The sequence below is a fragment of the Erithacus rubecula genome (assembly GCF_903797595.1).
Source record: "Erithacus rubecula genome assembly, chromosome: 5".
NCBI classification, from domain to species: Eukaryota; Metazoa; Chordata; class Aves; order Passeriformes; family Muscicapidae; genus Erithacus; species Erithacus rubecula.
Window position 1 is genome coordinate 35,090,732 of NC_136687.1, and position 20,357 is coordinate 35,111,088.

A 20,357-nucleotide genomic window follows, 5' to 3' on the forward strand; every position below is an offset into this window, starting at 1 on the left:
TTGAGGGTTCCCAGCCAATCCACCAATTAATAGAGTGGGTCTAGTGTTGTCCAAATTGCCAGTACACCCACTTGAGGTAGTTGCTCATTCCCTGCTGTGACATAGGATTAGGAGGAAGGCAAAGCACGTTCAAACTTTGAAGAGTATAAAGAAATCTTTAACAGAATTAAAGGAAAAATAAGAAAATCAAAATAAACCTTCAGAACACTTCTCCTATCCCCCACACCTTCTTTTCTTGCCCACTGACAATATAAAGAAACAAAACCAGGGACTTTCAGTCAGTTTATTCCTCTAAAATAGTCTTTCTTCAGTTCACTTAGGGAGGTGAGTCTCTCTTGCCATGCCATGGAGGCTTCTCCATAAGACTCAGTTCTCTCATGGCTTCAATCTCACAGCAAATCAGCCACCGGGGAAAGAAAAATCTGTTTGTTGTGAAAGTCCCTCCCCTTGACTTACAGCTTTCCCCACACCTGTTTTTGAGGGCTTGATCTTTGGCTAATGAATGGCTAATTTTAAGGTTGAGCTGTTCAGAAGCAAGGGCTCTCTCCATCTATCTGTGAGATCATCTTCATCTCTGGGAACAGAGGTCTTCTTTTTCCCTGGGGGAAAAGGGTCTTCATCACTTTTGTCTCTCTCTGTTCAAATTTCTCCTCGGATCACAGCTACTTCAACATTTGCTTGTTCACCATGGGTGTCTTTGCTCATGTCTACAATTTGAATGCTCTATCCCACCACGCTTTTTCATGAATTACAAGGATATTTGAGTGTAGCATCACCATGGTCTCACAAAAGAATTTCAGCCCAAGAAAAAGGCATTTCCTCATTCTCCTCCCATCTGGGATTTGACCCCTTTACTGACCTTCTAGAATACTAAAAGTAGCATTGATCATTATTGCCCTTAATAACAGTATTCTGAGTTTCCCATTTAGTTCAATGGGTGGCCTTTTTTCTCTACTGTCAATGTCACAGGTGCACTCTGTAACCAATGGGCTGTTGCTAAAAACACCATTATCAGAAGGACTTTATGTAGTATAATAAGTATGATATTCATATTTTTTTCTATATGTATATAGTCATCAAACCATGAGGACAACAGAATACAAATGTATGAGGATATTCATGAATATACATATTCATTTAAAAAGCCCCATTGATCCTACAGAAATCAGTATATCCAAGCATCTGAAAAAAAAAAAAAAGGCTTTAAAAAGCAGAGTGAGCAACAACATTTTTTAATTATTATTTATTTATTTGTTTGTTTGTTTATTTTAAGTAAGAATTAATTTTAATCTACAGGTTCATTCTAACAAAGATTGGTGACTTTTACCAAGTCACCTGTGCAGGCTCAGCAAACCAATAGAGCTTATTGACTAATTAAAGAATCAGGTCCTAAATGTAATCAAGATTTTCCTGCATGACAGCAAAGCAGCCAACAATTTTAGCCATGGACAAATGACAAATGATAGCATAGGAAATAGTCAAATGTGATAGTTAAATGGGATAAAAAGCATGGTTGATGCCAACTGCATACCCAAAGAGATGCTTACCTGACAGTCATAGTGCCATTCACTGTTGCATGTAGAAAAAGCAGGATCCATTAAAAGCATTATATTCTTTTTTTCCCAGAATAATTCCCTGAATAATGATTCTTTTGGAAAGCCAAACTTTTCTGAACTTATAATTAAGCAAAAAACAAATTCACATGGAACTTCCTGGTGAAGTAGCTTGGTTCAAAGCACCTCCCAGGAAAAGGATACATTTCTACAAACTGAAAAGTGTGACAAAGGAAATTCAAGTCTTGAGGGATGCAGTAATAGTTGCTCTTTTCCAATATGGCTGCAAACATAGAAGAATTATGCCTGTTAGCTTTATAAAGAATAAACTTCATCTCTCCAGGACAGGAAACCGACCATATAATAGATAATGTTTCTATTACAGTGAATAGAACATTTGTCTTAATAAAATAGAGGCATGCAACTAAGACTGGTACATATTTAAATAAAGGTTGTCCTCACTTTTGTGTGCAAAACCAATTTTCACATCAAAATAAAATGTCCTATGGATAAACAAAAAGATCAGCGTACCCTGACAGTAATAAAACATGTACACGATGAAAGGCAAGCTGACCTACTCATGAGTACAATTACCTGTAAATCCTGTGTGATAGTTGAAAATATATCAACTATACAGCTTACAGCAACTGATAAAAATGACCTAAACAGATAATACTATGTGTCATCTCTTCTTTAAGCAAGCCAAGCCCCAAGATGCTTTAAGAACAAAAGGCTTATTTTGGTCCACTTAGAAAGTAATATATAGACACAGAAAATCATGCTTCTGGAGCAGTAGAAAAAGAACACAACTATGACGTTCTAATTTTGAGAAAAGGGAATGCAAACTGAAACAAATTTGATCTTTTTTCAGCCTGCAGTACAGATGGTTGGATTTGAAATCTTTGTAACATCCTGTGTCATGTAAAGAGGAAAAATGGCCAACCTGAGGGGGTTTTTTTTCATAATTTTGGGGTATATAGATATTTTGATAGCTTTAAAATCTTATATTCATTTTCCTAATATACTTACAAGAATTAGAAATGCCAGTATGCCTCTCTTTAAACGTAGGCACGCGATAATGATTATTTCTCTGTTTTCTGCTTCTTTGAGGAGTAGAGATGAAAACAAAACCAGTTTCTCCAGCAGTAAGAGCACAAGGCACTTTGAAATGTTTTAAATTAAACTGATAATGAAGGGCAAGAAAACCTTGCACTGTTGAAAGAAAAACTTGAATCAGATAATGTTACTGTAATATTTACTTTAAACTTTGGTAGTGTCAAATGCCTAACAATCAGTTCTGTAAGGATCTAATAATGTAAGAAGGCTGACATTCTCTGATGATGATTTCTCTTCTGATGGTAACTACCTCAAAAACCATAGAATGACCAATGAAAGTCCTGAGTTTTATTTGCATTGTGGACAGTAAACAGAATTTTCATATTTATTCTCTGAGTCTAATCCATAAGCATTTTAGGAGTTTAGTGACTTTGACAACCAACAGTGCCTTTAATTTAAAATGTTGCCAACCCATCATCTCTTATGCCCTTTTTTTCCCCTGCACTTCATGAGAGGAACTCAATACCACTGAAATAGTTGGCAAACGCTTTCCTGCAACAAAGGCACATATTTATCTGTTCTTCATTTCTTGGACAGAGTTAAATGCCCTATGAGGTACATTGGCTTTATCACTGTGAAAATGTATTTATTGGTGCCTCAGCCAGAACAGTGAGAATGAGTTACATTATTATGGAAGGTACTACCATGTAATTTGTGAACTTCTCCCTCTTAAATGTAATCACATCCCAGAGAATAAGTTTCAGAAATTATATAAATTTTCACAGAGAATAGAGAACCCCACAATAGTGTTATATTTTTAAACACAGTTTTGGTATTGAGCAAAGCTGATTTTAAGTATGAATGTTGGTTTACCACTTATACAACGGCTAATAAATTCAGATTTCCTATATTAAACATACACATATTTCCTCAAAGTAGCTTAATCGCTCATTACAAAATGAGTTCTGCCTGAAGCCAGCTAATGATTGGAAAAAGAGTGTTTTAAGTTTTCATTAATAATATAACAATACCGTTTACTAGGTTTTCCAGGAAGACATGCATAACAAAAATAACCATTTTTCAAGGAAAAAAAAATCTTAAACTTAGCAAAAGTAGTTACTGAGAAATGAAATTCAAAATTTTCTCTGTGAGAAACATTTTTTATTTTGCTGTAGTTTTTTCTTTAACATTTCTGCTAGCATTGAAGTATTTCCAGTTCATAAGGATTCTAAACATAAGACCTAATTCCTTTGTTCTTTGGCTAGTCCAGGATGCCAGACAGCTAAATGTAAAGTAATCTGCAAGGTTTTCTCCATTGTTTTTCATTTAGCAATTCTTCTTTCATAAGGGTCATAAAGGCAACAGTCTGTAAAATCTGTTTCAGGTTTTCTTGCTCAGTTGTACTAATCTTGGTATTTTATTCTTTTTATCAAAGGCTTGTGTCTTTCTTTTTTCAATTAAAATTCTCTGAATGATTCTTCATGATGTGGAAAGTCTTCATCTCTTCAAGGAATCTGATTCAGTTAACCTAAAGTGACCTCAATTTTGAACACAATAGAAATAATTTGTTTTCTTTACCTCTACTTTTTAACACAGTCATGCTTAGATGATCTTTTCTGGTAACCTCAGTAAGAACTTAAAATAGGATTTAGGTAAAACATTATGGGAAGAGAAAAGCTAATTGAAATTTCAATAAAAAATTAATTGCCACATCCCACTACAATAAAGAGGTCAAATCATCCTCTTACGCTCATTGTGTTCACATTGTCAGAAATACTTTGATGCAGAAAAAAGACCAGTAATGGTACCATTGATCTTGCATTCATTTGCAGTTGGGAGAAAGGTAAAACAAAGCATTTATTAACTCTATTCTCATCCCAGCCCTGTGAACTTACTTAGAGGTATATGGAATGTCCAGTTGTAAGCTATTAGATGTACACTGCTCTGTATGCATTTATAAAGTCATATAAAATGTAATTCTGGGATATGTCACATTATGAATTTCTATCAGCTAAGTCAAGAATGGTCTGGAAAACTCCCTGGAAGCTTTTCCTGTGTTTCCATATCTTTTAGACACAGTATGATCAGTACTTTCTTCCTGGCTATAGTTTCTCCTGCTAAAATGTATGTTTGTTCATTGTAGAGGTTACTTTTGGGAATATCTCCACAGTGCTTGTTGGTTTTTCCTGACCTAAACTAATCCCACTCCCATGGTAATGTCATATCCTTGACACTGCTGTTGGCTGTTGTTGTCAGGATTTCTGATGGATCTTGATATATTTTTCATATAGCAAATATAGAAGTGTGATCTCTATAATACTAATGGCCCACTTCTACTAGAACCTGAATGTAAAACATCTATGGCCCATTTCTCATAACTCAACCAGTTATCCTTATATTTTATGCTAATAACAAAGTTCTATCTTTCATGCTTGATTAATCTGCTTACAATAAATGCACAACTGTGTAATCAGTTATTTTCACTCAAGAATAAACTTTTCTTGAATCTTAATGATATCAATTTTGCTGATGACAGATACTGTTCTCGTGAAATAGGTTTTCTTTAAGATTGTTTCTATCCAAGGAATAATGTCTAGATAGAGCTAAATGAAGTATATTAATTCATTCTCCCAAAATGATATAAGAATCTTCACATATAGACTTGCAGTTCACTTAAATGGTCTCCATCCATTGCAAATATAAACTTCACTTTGTTGTTAAGTGGAAAAGAAAAATGTTCCTAAAGTTATGCTCAAATTCTTACACTATCTCTGAAGACATGCTCCAATATACTAAAAAAACCCTAAAGACACTGAATTAAAAAACATACCGACTTTATTCTATCCATTACTTTATTGTTTCACATGACTTCATGCTGCATTTATGTAGAATTAATTTGTTAAAATGTTTCAGTTTAAACCAGCCATTTTCTTTTTCATTTTATATAAATTAGTATGTAATGTTCCTCTAGAAATTTTTCTTCCATGATATTAGAAAACATTTGAAATTACAGTATCTGTAATTGGTTTTTTGCAGGGAATATTTGAAAAGCACTACCAGTCACAAGAATCATGAATGCATCATTGAGTGGAGTTCCATGTCCTTGCACTAATGATTTCAATTTCCTTTTAGAATCTTGCAGAACTGGTAAATATAAGTCTCATGCACAAAGAAACTAGATCTGAACCATTAAGGTAACAGAAATTTATTCTGAATCTAACTGATGCTCAAAATTACAATAAGACGTTATTTTTAGTGTCTTAGAAATTTTGCCTAAGTACCTTTAGAAGCTGGACTGCATCAAGACTGTGACATAAAGATTGTCTAGAAACATCCTCTTGAAAAATATTGCACAACTTTTGGAAGCATGGAGTTTTTTAAGCCAGCTGAGTACTTTCAAACTCTCTTATTTGGACAGTCAGTATTCATGCCATATACAGAAAATCACACATAAACACACATAAAGTTCCTAAACAGAAAAGATCAGAGGTCAGAGTGTCATAGTTTAATGACAAAGGACCCTCTCAGGAGTCAAGCAGAGCTAATTAAGAAAAGTATTTTCTTTATTCTTTTTGAAGAAGGAATAATATGTTTTGAAAAGGATTGAGCTGAATAACATTGAACTTTGAGTGAAATGTATTGAAATTGTCATGTCATTTCCAGCTTGGCATTCAAGACTGAATCAGCAGCTAATTGCCTGCTATACCAGCACCCCATGAGGAGGGAAATACTGTGCTTTGTGAATAAGAACTTTTCCAGAGATAAAGAACAGTGGTAGAAGGCCAGCTATTGGAATTAGCACGTTTAGCTCAATAAGAAAGGGAATAGGGAATAACAAGGTGATTTTTCTGTAATCACTGGAAACACACTTTCCTGCTCTTTTTTTTCTTCCACTGCCATCCTTCACTTGAACAAAACCTGAACACAGACATTTTCATCTCAGTCTGCATTGAAAAACAGGATGAAGTACTGGAAATACAATGACTTGCTGCATTATCTCATGTTTAGGAAAAAAAAAAGAGAACTCAAAAAAACCCAAAAACAACTAAACACCAAACAAAAAAACAAAGAAAACTGAATGCTGAATGAAACTCAGCAACTTTTCTTCCTAATTTGATCTAAGTAGTTGTTTTTTTTCAAGTTTTAACCCACATCTTCCATAGCTAATAAATCCATTTCAAGAAAAGAATTACTCTTAAATTTTAATTGCACTTCCCTAGAAGGGGAATCTGCCTACTGAGTACAGAACATATTAATATCTTTACCAAGAAAGTCTTTAATAGATCTTTAATATATTTCTAGATAGTGAGTGTATGAATACTAGGATATCACTGACTTCACCAGGACCAGCACTAGAACATGGCAGAAAATCATACAAAATTTCAGATTCAGAGAATCAGAGCAGCAATGTTGAGGAAGACAAGGTGAGGAAATTAGAAGGGATATATTAGAAGATTTTAAGTCTTTTAATAACTTAAATCAATTTATGATCACAGGATGACACAAATTAAGAATGGCTTTAAGAAAGTCAGTCTTATACTACACTGTTCTGAATAAAGTGAATTTGTGTCCTAATCACTGTATCTTCTAAGTCTACAGAGAAAAAATAAATTTGTGTTATGATTTATCATGTAGCCAAGGATAGCCAGTGACTTTCCAGATGTAAGCATTATGGCAAGGAACATTATTCACCATGCAAGACAGAGCGAACTGCTTCACTTTTTCATTGACTGGTCACATTTAGAAAGCCAAAGAAGTTTAAAACAATCATTTTATTTATACTTATATATTCTTCAGCAGTGTCCTGGGTGTCAGTGCTCACCCTTAAAGAATATATGTACAAAGTCAAATTATAAGTAAGGAGACAAAGTGAGAACATGAAATATATTTCCAGTGCCTTTCTATTAAGAAACTAACATTTTTTGCTAGTATCTTTGCCAATTCAATGGAACAGTAGCATAACATCCTATCAAGTGTAATCAATGGTATTTGCTGACATGAACATTTTAATTATACATTACAGAAATATAGTCAATTCTGGAGAATCTTTATACTTGTATTCTCAACTCATAATTATTTCAACAGTTCCATATGTCATAATTTGATCAATTGAAGGGCACAGAAAGCCCTCATGTATACATTACAATGATACAGTATCTGTAATAAAAATGCAGCACGCAGCAATCTTCCTCACTGCTGCTTGCAATATCATTTAGTCTTTGATATCAGAGCTGATATTTTCTACCTGGTGATAATGGCAGGCCCCCTGCCATCATTCCCTTGCAAGCACTAACTGAACATAATGACCAAGAAATAAAAATATGAACTGTCCAGAAGCATCAATGGTCCCAAAAAACTGTTCTGCATGAAATAATTTCCTTAATTGAACAGCACTTGAATTTCCATGAAGGGATCCTGAAATCAGCAGCACTTTTCACAGACAAAGGGTCTTTCCATCTTGACTGCTCAACTTGAAACTTCCAGTGTAGCACAACTGAACCTTGACTATGTATTTCACACTTTCTTCCATAGGAAAGAAAAAATTGTCATTGTTATTGCAGTACTGGCTCTATGTTTATCATCGAAAGGGGTGGAGGAGAGGTAATCTGCCACTCAAATCACATTTCACTGGAGATGTTCGGGGCTTTGGAGCATAAACATGAGTTTGCCAGTCTGAATTTGAGTTGGCAGCAGCACAGCAGTGACAGAAAGCAGACTGACAGCAAAAGGTGAAGTGTGATGTGAAGATCTAGAAGGTGTCAGTTCAGGGGTGGTATTTAGTGATACCATCTGTAAATGGGAGCAGATGAGGTGGCCTGAGGACAATCTGTAGCAGATAGAGGAGTGAGAATGAATCTCAGAGCTCTAATGGAAACTGAAGATAGAAGCTGAAAAGAAGTGCTGCTTGGATAATAAGAATAGAAAGAAAGCTATCAGGATATACAATACCAGTCCAGATAAAAAAGCAGAGGCTTGCGGATTATAGTATCTGAGAGAAAGATTAAGGTCATGACACCTGAGAAATTTTCCCAACATTGTACTGCTGTCTTCATGTAAATGGATACAATTTCTTAGGGGAAAACAATGAAGTATTTTAAAAAGAAAATTGAAAAATCATAATTGAATGTAGCTTTGCACTGAAAAAAGCTAAACTACCCATCTATACACAGCCCTTCACCTCCTCAGTGAAGATCAACTTGATATGGGCCTTTGTATGTCAGATGCTGATAATAAATGATGTTTTACTAGCTACACTTAGTGTGTGTTACCATGTAACTCATTAACAGAGTTAATGTGGACTTTATTGTCTCTCACAGGAACTAGGACTCTGCATTCCCTTTCCAGGTCAGTGCTGCAACACTGTAGGGAGCAGGTGTTCTTGGTGCTCTCCCAAATGACCTAGGATGTGGATTTGGACCCATTTCTGAAAAAGAAGGCATTAAATTTGTCTCACTCATATTCTAGGCAAATGTGCTAACTACCAAATTGTTGTGGGAGACTGAGACCACCTTTGTGAAGGAATGAAATCATCCAAGAAGGAAATCTGACTCCTTAATCATAATAGTCTTGTATAAGGTACACAAACTCTGCAGAAGAAAAGGAGGAAAGATATAACTACATAGTCTGTGCTTTTCATCTCCCTCTAAATGTGGAAGCAGCTTAAATGATGCAGTCCTGAACACTAATAAACAAAGACCTTTTCAGTCTATGACATACAAGTTTGTTTTGTTGATGGATTTTAAATTGCAATGCAATATTAATTTACAAACCAAATTAAACAAAACCAAAAGTGAATTCTGCATTATGTTTTAAACTGATTCTTGAGAGCATTAACAAATAATGTCTGATCTAGGAGATCTTCCTGTCCTCTTTTTACCTAAAATGTCAGATAAAAACTCAAAAATGTTTATGTGTACACTGGAAATGAAATACATTTCACTATCCCTTTTTTGTTATTGACAAATATTTTTCCATTAGGAACACTGCTAAAAATTAGCAGCTTTGGGTGAGTTGTCTGTTAGAATTATTAACATGGAAAAGAGAATGAAACCACACACTGAAAAGAAAATTAAACCATCCACTAAGCATTGTGAGGCAGGGTTGTATTGTGGCTTTTCCCCTGAGAAAAATATTACTTCACCCGTGTCATAGAGCTTTTACCTCTGTCCTTTCAGTTCACTGACATCTTGATATGGAAGGCCTATAGCAGGAGTTAAAAATAAAATGTACTGTTATTTATTTGAATCAGCTGAACCTTTATCCTATGAACCAATAGGAGGGGAGGGGGATGGGGAATGTGCATTGCATTCAGACGACATCTGATGGAAAGCAACACTAAAGTAATACACCTTATATTTACCAGTAGCAAAATATATTATGTACATCACCAAACTATTACTGCCTTGGATAGTGATAGAAAAACATCATGGCTACTATTTTTTAGCTAAAGATATGCTCAAAAACATCAGTCTTGCTGAAAGGATAAAATAAATAAACTACAGCACTGTATATAAGTATCTAGTAATGACTTACTATAAATATCTAGTAAAGTTTAAACAGGCTTTGTTAAGAATTGAGATTTTCATAAAACATTTTGCAAATCACTTTGGCTTGGGTACCAGAATGAAACTATAATCCTTTAAACAAAGAATTTTTCAACTTTGCCTGGACATCAGTATGACAGAAGAAACATAGCAAACAGCCTACCAAATTCATGTTGCTAAAAAATTATATTTGGATTTTGTAATAAATATTAGCACTCTTTGTAACAACCAAGTTATTAATATGGCAGTGGATTATAACTATCATGTAGTTATTTTTCTTTTTTTTTTCTCCTTTTTTCTTTTTTTCTTTTTTTTTTTTTTTTTTTTTTTTTTTTAAAATTTGGTTTGGGTTTTTCTTATCTTTGTGAGGCTAAGGAAAGATGAAAAAGCCAAAAACATTTAAAAAGTACTTGAATAGGTCAGGAAGGTAAAGTAAGACATCAGCTGTGCTGGGACAACTATGGAAGATCATTCACGCACAATTGTAATACAGATTTGGGACAGAGTTCAATTAAAAGCCAATCTCCAATCAAATCCATGTTTTACTGCCAGAAGAAACAACACTAGATACGAAATAAAATAAAAAAAAAAAGAAAAAAAAAAAGAAAAAGGGGGCTGAAGTATAAACCATCACACAAACAGAATTAATGATCCAGATTCAGACAGAAGCAATCCAAGTTCAAATTTCATTAAGACTCAAAGTAAAGTGATAGAAAAGGCACACCACAGGAAATTTCATAGTATATTTTGTATAACAGTAAATTACTCATTGTTACCAAAGGATCCAGACTGTGCCTGCTGGGAAATGTCCCTTATTGTCACAGATATAAGTTCGAAGATATTAAAAATCAACCTGTTTTCCAGATCTTAAGAGGTTTATTAAATTTTGCTCCAGACAAGAAGACCTTAAGACACACTTTTATCACAGAAACACTGAATCAATGAAGTTGGAAAAGGCCCCTGAGATGATAGAGTCCAAACCATGACCAAACACCACCATGTCAATTACAGCACGACACTGAGTGCCACATCTAGTCCTTTGAACGCCTCCTGGATTCCACTACCTCCCTGGGCAGTGCACTCCAATATCTAACCACACTTTCTGGGAAAAATTTCTTCCTAATGTCCTACTTAAAACTCCTCTGGCAGAGGTTAAGACTGTGTCGTCTCATCCTGTGGTTGGTTGCCTGGAGAAGAGGTTGACCCTCACCTGGCTACACCCTCCTTTCAGGCAGTTGTAGAGAGTGACCAGGTCTCTCCTGAGCCTCTTCTTCTCTGGGCTAAACAACCCCAGCTCCCTCAGCTGCTCCTGGTAGGACTCATGCTCCAGAGCCTTCACAAGCTTAGTTGCTTTTCTCTGGACACACTCCAGCACCTCAATGTTCTTCCTGAATTGAGGAGCCCAGAACTGGATACAGAACTCGAGGTGTGGCCTCACCAGAGCCAAGTACAGGGGAAGAATCCCTGCCCTGGTCCTGCAGGTCACACTATTACTGATACAGGCCAGCATATCATTTGACAATTGAAAAGACCCCATGTAGGAAAGCACATTTTCAGGTACGAGGGGACAATCTAAGAATTTGTGTGTACAACTGCAAAGACAAGTGCCAGTGATGAGTCCAAAAGACAGTTTTGACCGAACTTGTTTTCTTCATGTAGCACAAAAAAATGAAGGCTGCTTCTGATTTGACACTGACTGGAAAGTTTCCAGTTACATATGGGGAGGAAAAGTTCTACTTAGTCTCTTTTTTTGTTCTTCTGCCACCTCCCAACATATCTCCCTAAACTTCTTGCCACTAAATGCATGTTGCCTAAAAATGCTTTGAACTCTGTGGTTCCTTGAAGGAAAAAAAACCCAAAAAAAACCAAACCAAAAACAAAAAAAAGAAATAGTGTTCAATCAGCATATAACAAATCATCTTTAAATTTCCACCTCAGCCTCCAAGTAAAAAAAAGATCTATCTCTGTTTCTGTCCTGTTGGCTTCCATCACATCGTGTTTCATGCCTCATATTCTGCCTTTGTTCTGTGCCTCTCCCCAGTTCTTTGGGCAGCAGAAGTTCCTGCTCCCCATTGAACAACTCCTAGACTTCTTTCTTGAAAAAAATATTGCTCCAATTTTCTATTCTGGAAAGAAATAGATTTTCTTATTAAATTGCTACTGACTTTCACCCATTCACACTGAAACTCACTGACATTTCCTACATCTTTCTAAGCACTTTTGTCTGTCCATTTTTCCAGAGCTTCCCAGAGTAAATTGATCTATCTGTGTTTCATTTATTACTAATCTGTTTATGTTTAAACTATTAATTATCTTAAAGTTTTTCTATAGTATAATGTCTATAGGTAGGGTATTTTCCACAGAAACAAAAATGCATTTAAAAAACTGTTTGCAGACAAAATTGAAATCTCTTAATTTAGAGCTTGTACTTGCTTTGCTGCATGCAAGTAGAAAATAAGAGCCAGCAGAGCACAACAGTACTGATTGTAAAGCACTGTGCTTTAGTCTGACCAAAGAATTTTTTTCACTTATTTAGATATTTCAGGTTGAAGAAATCAGTATAATTGGCATTAACTTTTCAGATTAAACAAAAAGTAAATAGTAGAGTTTTAAAAAAAGTTCTAACATAAAATTGTTAAAAATACCAAAATGCATTGCAAATTGGCAAAACATTTTGAATACTTTGAAAAAGTATTTTAAAGCTTTATCTTCAGGTATAATCTAACGTAACATCTGTTTTGTCTTTTCCCTTTGCAAATGGATTTATCCTCCCTTATAAAGCTACCCATAACTTGACACTCACTGAAGTATCACTTTTGCAGGACAAGGGATAAAAAAATATAAAATCTTTATCAAAAATCCCTAAACTTTCCAAATGGTATATAATGAAAGTTTTCAGGTGCACAAATATGGCTATATGCACACATGATAAAGGATTTCTACAATTTTTTTTAAGGTTAGTTAATAAATATGTCTAGCAAGTACATCTAGTAGGAGATCAATTGTTCCAGTAACTCACCCTTGGGTCAGCCTTTCAGAGTTAGTAAAGGGTCTTCTTTACCCCATTTCTTTTTATATCTCTTAAGTTCTGGTGCAAAACAAAATGACTTAACAAATGTCCTTTTCAAAAATTATATGTCCTTATAAAAAGTTATTTTCTTAGAAATAAGACTAAAAGGAATTTTAAAACTGTTTTAGTAAGGGTTAGCTTATTCTGAGAAAGGACAGGAAAAGTGCTAGAAAACTTACAAGTATATATTAAACATCTACAAATCTACAAATACATGAAAAATATATAATGAGCTAAAAAATCTTAAGTCATCTATGACATTAGGAAGCAGACATGTCTTGCCACTTTATTCTGCATATATATGTTGATTACCCTGCCTTCTTTTTTGAATTTTGCTACCCTTAATGGCCTGCTGCAGATACCCTGATATGCTCCAGCTTTTATAAACATCCCCAGACCTTTAGGCCACTTGTTAGGCTTAATATGGCCAGACTCTTATGGCTGTAACAGCTGTTAGTTCATTTTCTAATCTTATCCTATTAGGGAGAGAGAGAAACACATATATAAGTTAGGCTTTTAGTAATTTCCCCTTAATAGGAGAAAAAAAAAAAGAGAGAGAAATTCTGTGGGAGCTTGACCAGAGAGCAAATAAAATAAAATATTGGGTTTTCTGTGGTTCATTTGCAATTATTTATTTCCATTTAGCTAGATCAGAATTAGAGAATTTAACTTAGCTTCTTTAAGTGCTTAACTTTCAAAAGAGAACTCAAATTTTAATGTAGTCACAAACAATGGTGCCTCTTTATTCTCTTTAAATTATCATTAATGTATTTTCATATTTTGCTTTTACATTGGTCTTAGTACTTTCCACATTACCCTCTTTTCCCTTCCATTTTAAATCCATTCAAAGATTTTTGTGTAGATTTCTGCAGAAAGTCTGATGTGAGTTTTAATGCCATCTATTTGTGAAAATAAGAAATGCATTAAATAATAAAACAGTAGAGTTATGAGTTATGAGACAAAAGACAGAAAAATATAAAAACTGTTACAGTAATGAATTTCCAGGAATCCATGGGGATCTGAAAATGCAGTAACTTAATTTCTAACATTTGTATCTGCTTCAAGTCTGTCCTTTCTCAGGGAGTTTGTTTATATATATGTAAATAATAAAGGAATTTTATTTCCACTTCAAAACATAAGCTAGGAAGAAACATTCAAATATTATTTGACTTGCTGTAGTTTCAACCTCTGCTACTGCTTGTTACTCAGTCCACATTTTCAGTATTCTTCATTATGCATTGATCAATGCACTGAATTGTGCCACAGGTCACACACAATTTTGTATTTAAATTACAAAACACAAAGAAATATGCCTGCTGGGTGAATAACTAGCATTCATAGAACATTTCTGATCCATACATTTTCACAGATTTCACATTGATGACTGACACCATGCAACAGCAATTCAAACAAGAAAACAGCATGACAGAGAATGACAGATTTATTTTGACATAATTTATCTTGCTTAATGCTGAAGTTTTCCATATGAGAAAATTATGAGCAAGCAGAATCCTAAATGCTGATAGTAAACTTATATGTTCATTTCAAACACCTATTTTGATGGTTTTTTTTCATCTTTCTGGACATTTAGTGTCTTCGAAAAATATTCCAAAAATCAAAGTAAATTTAATTTTTTTTTTTAACATTGAACATTTAAACACCAACTAAGTACAAATACGAAATAAATCCAATAAATCTATAAATAAGGTAGTAACCAGACAAGTCACAGCTTCTCCAGAGCCAAAACTCTGTTTTTTCTTTGTAAATGATAAGGGTTTTAATATCCCTTAGAATCTTAAATTAGCACTTTCCTTGTACAAAACCAATGATCTTATTCACTCCTACTAGAACTATGACAGAAACCATGACTGAACCAACATAAAATATACTCAATTTGGAGTTCTCAAAAATGCTTATATATGCAGACATGATAGGAGAGTGTCAATGAGGAAGATAACAATGAATACATATATCATTTTTCAACTTTTCTTTCTCTTGTCAAACTGTGTTTTCTTCTCATAAGCACACGTCTGTGAATTGTGCCATTTAAAGCCGTAAGAGCTTTCATTTCTCTTTACTGGCAAAACCCCAGATTTTTGTCCTATAAGTGAAAGATTCCTTTAGCTACTGTTGTTTTTGGACCCTTTCCTGAGCATTTGAATGGCCTGCATATTTGTCTGAAAAAATAGACCCTCAATCTCAGGGAAAAATAATTTTATTTCTGTATGACATTGAAACTATGCAGACAGCAGTGTCTCTAATAATGAGCAGTGCCCTTTTAAATCAGGATAAAGTGCAGTAGAAAAGTTGAGCCAGTGGATAAAAATCAGACATAAAATACACTATAGAATGCCCCCTAACTCTTGTTAAGGTTTATGATTTTATGTACTGCTTAGTCATTATTTCTAGTATGTTTTTAAGTGCATCAAATTAACTCAATTGGGAATGGTTTCAGCTTACTGATAAGAAATGCATAAAAATTCACTAAGAAATTAATAGAGGTATCTATGTGCAACATCTTCAAGATTCATTGGGATGATTAGATGTTAAAAATACAAGGATGATTATTAAAAGGAAAAGGGCTTTGGCAGTTCATATCTTTACAGTATGAAGATACTTTTAATAGTCAGATACTGATTAACAAAATGTATTTCCTCACCGCTTACTGAAGTAAAACATACACGACCAAAAAAGGCTAACACTTCTTGTGTTGAACAGCACTTGAAATCCTAAAATTATGCATTAAGAGTATTCCAAACAAAAATAAACCTTTAGGTCAATGTAATAGTGTAACCCAAGGTGGCAAACAAGACCCTCACTGGTGCTCATTCACTCACCCCTGAGAGTGAATGGGGTGAGAAGAGAATAGAAAAAGTAAGAAAATTTGTGAGTGGAGATAAGGAAAGTTTGATAGGTAAAGCAAAAGCTATATTCAGAGGCAAAAGAGAACCAGGAATTCATTCACTATGTCTCACTGATGGGCAGCAGGTGTTCAGTGGGATAGTGTGAGAAGCAGGAAAGTCCTTGCCTCTGTGCACTGCTCAGCAGTAACACCCCTGTGTACAATACAGCACATATTCAAAACTTTGACTCACACCAACTTCTTTGATGAAAAACAGCTTTATCCTAGCTGAAAGCAGCACAGCTAGCAACAGATTTTAGCTCTGTGTTGGTGAAAGAGGTCACATCCATTATTTGGGTATTACTACTACACACAACTCTAGTGGAGGGGTGATCCTGAGAGAGGTTGAACATTCTTTTCAGGAGACTCTTCAAAATGCTCTCACCAGAATTTACCTCTAATTGTACTGATATGATCCTTTCCTTCCAGGGACCTCTGGAACAGTTACCTCTGGCATGAACAACCACTCCATACTCTCAGGAGTTTTTTAGGCCTTGAGTTGTTAGATAGTGTGGGACTGAACTAAGAATAGATATAACTGTTTTAGTCACCATGACTAATGGAACTCTAAGCAACATGGGCCCAATTTTGACAGCTGTTAAATTGAGCTAACAAGAATAACTTATTTTGTAAAAAACATTGGAGATAAAAAAAAAATCCATCAGAGCCTTACATGAGGTATGATTATTTAATAATAGTATTAGAAAAACTAGATTTACTGAAGGCAGGTGTTTCTGTTCATTCCACAAAGAAGTTGTTAAAGTAGGTGAAAAAAATTATAAAACTGGGCACAGAAATTCAAACCATGACTGTGTCTCCTGTACTATACATACGTTCACACAGAAGTACCTGTTTGTAGATACATCCCTAAAATGTAGGTTGTTGAGAAAGACTTTTTTCTCAAAGATGAGTCAGTTGTCAGTGCTTTGTGATGCATTTTTTAAAATGCTTTATAAAATCTCAGTCATCTCCAAACAAAGTGTCAGCCTACTAGCTAAGGAAGTCACTTTATGAAGCTTCCATTATAAATGAGGAGCTTTGCTTGGTTAGTTTTTCTAGGATTTAAATGTGTTTGTGTTAAACAGCACATAAATATTACATGGACACCACTTAACACAATGAGCAGCTTTGCTCTTTATAAGCATGGGTGCTGTTTCTGTGACTGTCAAGCATTTCTTTTGAAGATTTTATTCACTTAAAAGCTGGTATCACTACTATCAGGTTCATCAGATCTCTCTTGAAATGTGAGATCAGAGGTGAGAATGTGACCTGATCTTAACCTCTTTAAAAAAATAAAAACATCCTGAGGAAATAAAAAACTTCATGGTTTTCACATGATTTTTCTTATGAATGATGAGTCCATGCCTGAAAGGTGCATGGCACATACCTTGTATTTACAGCCTCTCTTCAGTCTGGGCTATAGAGGAGGTAATTAGCAATTCTGGGCCAAATCTTTAAGATTTTAAGCATCTGCTAATTAGCCCAAGAGCTGTTAACAGCAGGAGACACTATAAAGTCTCAGCACATCCATAAAACATTGGATGAAAAGCCAGCCTTGCAGTTTATCATTTTATTGTAGCATGTAATTTTGTAATTTAGTATTTTCTTGCTTATTGTTGTACTTATTGCTGATGGTTTTATATAATATTTTATTTTTAACTCAAACCAAATATTCCATAATTTCAAGAACTCACATCCATAGAAAAAGATGGGGTAATGAATAATATGACACCATCAGGTTGCTGACATTCATCAACTCTACCATATTTTCCATGTACAAGTTCATTACTTCATTACTAGAATTTTTACAATATAACTTTGAGAAATTTCTCTAGTATAGATAACACTTGAGGAGAACATTCCAAAAAAAAGTACTTAAGCTGATAAACAAGGAACATCTTAGTCACCACCAGATCTCAGCCCACACATTGAAATGAATGACTCGTATGGTCATCTGATAACTTTTGCAAAACCCCTTCTTATACCTAAACTTAAGATCTTGTAAGAAACGTGTTGATTATTGTTTATGCAATTTTGTCTAATTTTATTTGCATTTCCCTAATATCTCCACTTGCTTGTTTTATTGATTAAGCTTCAAACAGGTAGTACCTTCAAGCATTTGATAAAATTCCATTCATTTTTTAAGAAAATGTCATACAATAAGTCCATACAATAAGATAATTAAAGACATTGGAAAGAAATTACCAGAAGGTAGGAAGAGCAGTTAATGGATGTTTCTTGTCAGAAACTGTGAAATGTGTTTTGCCAAAGGGATTAAACATACCCATTGAATTCATCATGTCATGCAAACATCCATTATTTGCCAGTTCGATCTGTGAGAAGGAGAAATACTTCTCTGCATCTTGTAGTTATGAAGCTGCTACTCCTATGGTGACATGATATGTTATTATCTATTTGAGAAAGAAGCCCCTTTAAATTAGGAGAGCCCAGTTTTATGTATCTCCTAAAGCCCATAAATTAGCCTCCTGTTTTCTCACCTCCAGCCTTTCTAGGAAATCTCACAAGCTTCCATGCAACACCAGCAAGGAAAACATGATGAGAAGCCCTTCCTGATGGCACTTACCTGCACTGACTGCACTCACCTGCTGTAAATGCCTACCATGCTGTGCCACATGCCTGGAAGATAACTAGGTCTTCTGAACAAGGAAGGTATGAACCTACTTGGTATTTATGAATTACTATGATAGTTTCAAGCGAAGGCCAACATTTAAAAATGTGGGCTTGCTACTATCATATTTTCAAAGAAAATAATTACTCAGGGTTTGTTTTCAAAAAAGATTTCAGCTCTGAATATGCTTAACACAGACAGCTCCTCACTCAAAGTTCTGAGTCACTTGTGTATGCTCAAAGTAAGTTTTGGGTAAGATATAAATAACTGAATTGTGGTACTGGATGTTTCTCTTCATCTCTCAGGAGTTTGGGTTCATCATGAGGTTCTTTCCATCATAGGACACCCAGCTGGTTTCTGCACTGATCTCTTGAAGACACAGCCCTGTTAGGGGAACCTACCTGCTCAGCCATCCAGGAGCTGCTCTGGCAGTCACACTCACACCACTGAGCTGGGACCACACACTCACACAGTCACACCAGGTTTCCTTACTAGCTCAGTCCTAGATTTCCCATAGCAGAGTCTCATATGTCTTGATCCTTTAATCTTGGTTCAATAATGCAATAATCTAGGTGCAGGAGCCCAAAAAAAGAAAACCCTAGGATTTTATACCTTCAGTATAAGGGGACAAAAGTCTGGCATCCTTGACTCCTGTTGTGTCCCTGAGTGTCCAGTCACCTGGCTGGGCCACAGGTCCCTGGGCCCTTTGTATGCAAAGTGTCAGCACTTCAGCCCCCACCATCTGGAGCTGACCCTGCAGCTGCTCCTCGAGCCTCTCCCACTGAAAGTGACCCCACAGTGCTTCCCACCATAACACTGTCACTCTCAGCACCAGTTTGCTCACATGACTGCAGCAGCATTCAGTGGTTTCCTTTCACAACAGGATTGCACTAAGATGAAAGGATGGATTAAAGTGGTGGGGCTCTGTACCCCTCAGGAAAGAGCTGGGTGGAATGAAGCAGACAGATCCATATGGAACCTCATCAGGTTCCTGCCTTCTCCTGATGAGAGAAGCAAGGTATGAGACCGCTGCAGGCCAAGCTCATCACAAAGCACCACTGAGCACTGCGTGTTTCATGGTTCTTGAGGCTGTCAAGACAATTCTGCACAAATGGGATTTCATCTAAAGCTAAAGCAAAAATGGAAAATCTGCAGAATAAAAACACTAAAGTGATAATAATTCAAGTATTTAAATAATAACCCAAGTCTCATGAGGAAACTTTAGGTTTAATTTTATGTATAATGTGGAGACTGAGTTTATTACTGGGTACCGATTAATCTTTCTGCAAGATTTGTTAATTTTTTTTTGCAATGCCCACTGGACAATGATAAAGCATTGCAATTAAGATTGGGCTAAATTATTTTTGTAGCTCCATTTTATGTCTGTTCTATCTCACTTGATTTTGATGATCAGGTTATAAATTTGGGTGGATGGCAGCAAATAGGTAATGTCACAGCACAGCTAGAAATCTTGTATAATTATGTATTGCTTTTAAAGTCATTTGCAATGACATTAGCTTCAAACAGGCAGTACCTTTAAGCATTTGTGTGAATTCACAATGTTTGATTTCTTTTGCCTGATGATTCATCCCAAAAGTAACTT

At 35.2% G+C, this 20,357-nt stretch overlaps 1 long non-coding RNA gene across 1 annotated transcript in view; it reads left to right on the forward strand.

Moving 5' to 3' along the window:
- Window positions 1-4,662: 4,662 nt before the first annotated feature.
- The window catches only part of LOC306802398, a 34,697-nt gene continuing 19,002 nt past the window's right edge, over window positions 4,663-20,357 (forward strand). Inside the window, exons 1-2 of the long non-coding RNA XR_013774350.1 lie at window positions 4,663-4,822; window positions 5,742-5,803. This is a non-coding gene — a long non-coding RNA (uncharacterized lncRNA). The remainder of the gene's footprint in view (window positions 4,823-5,741; window positions 5,804-20,357) is intronic.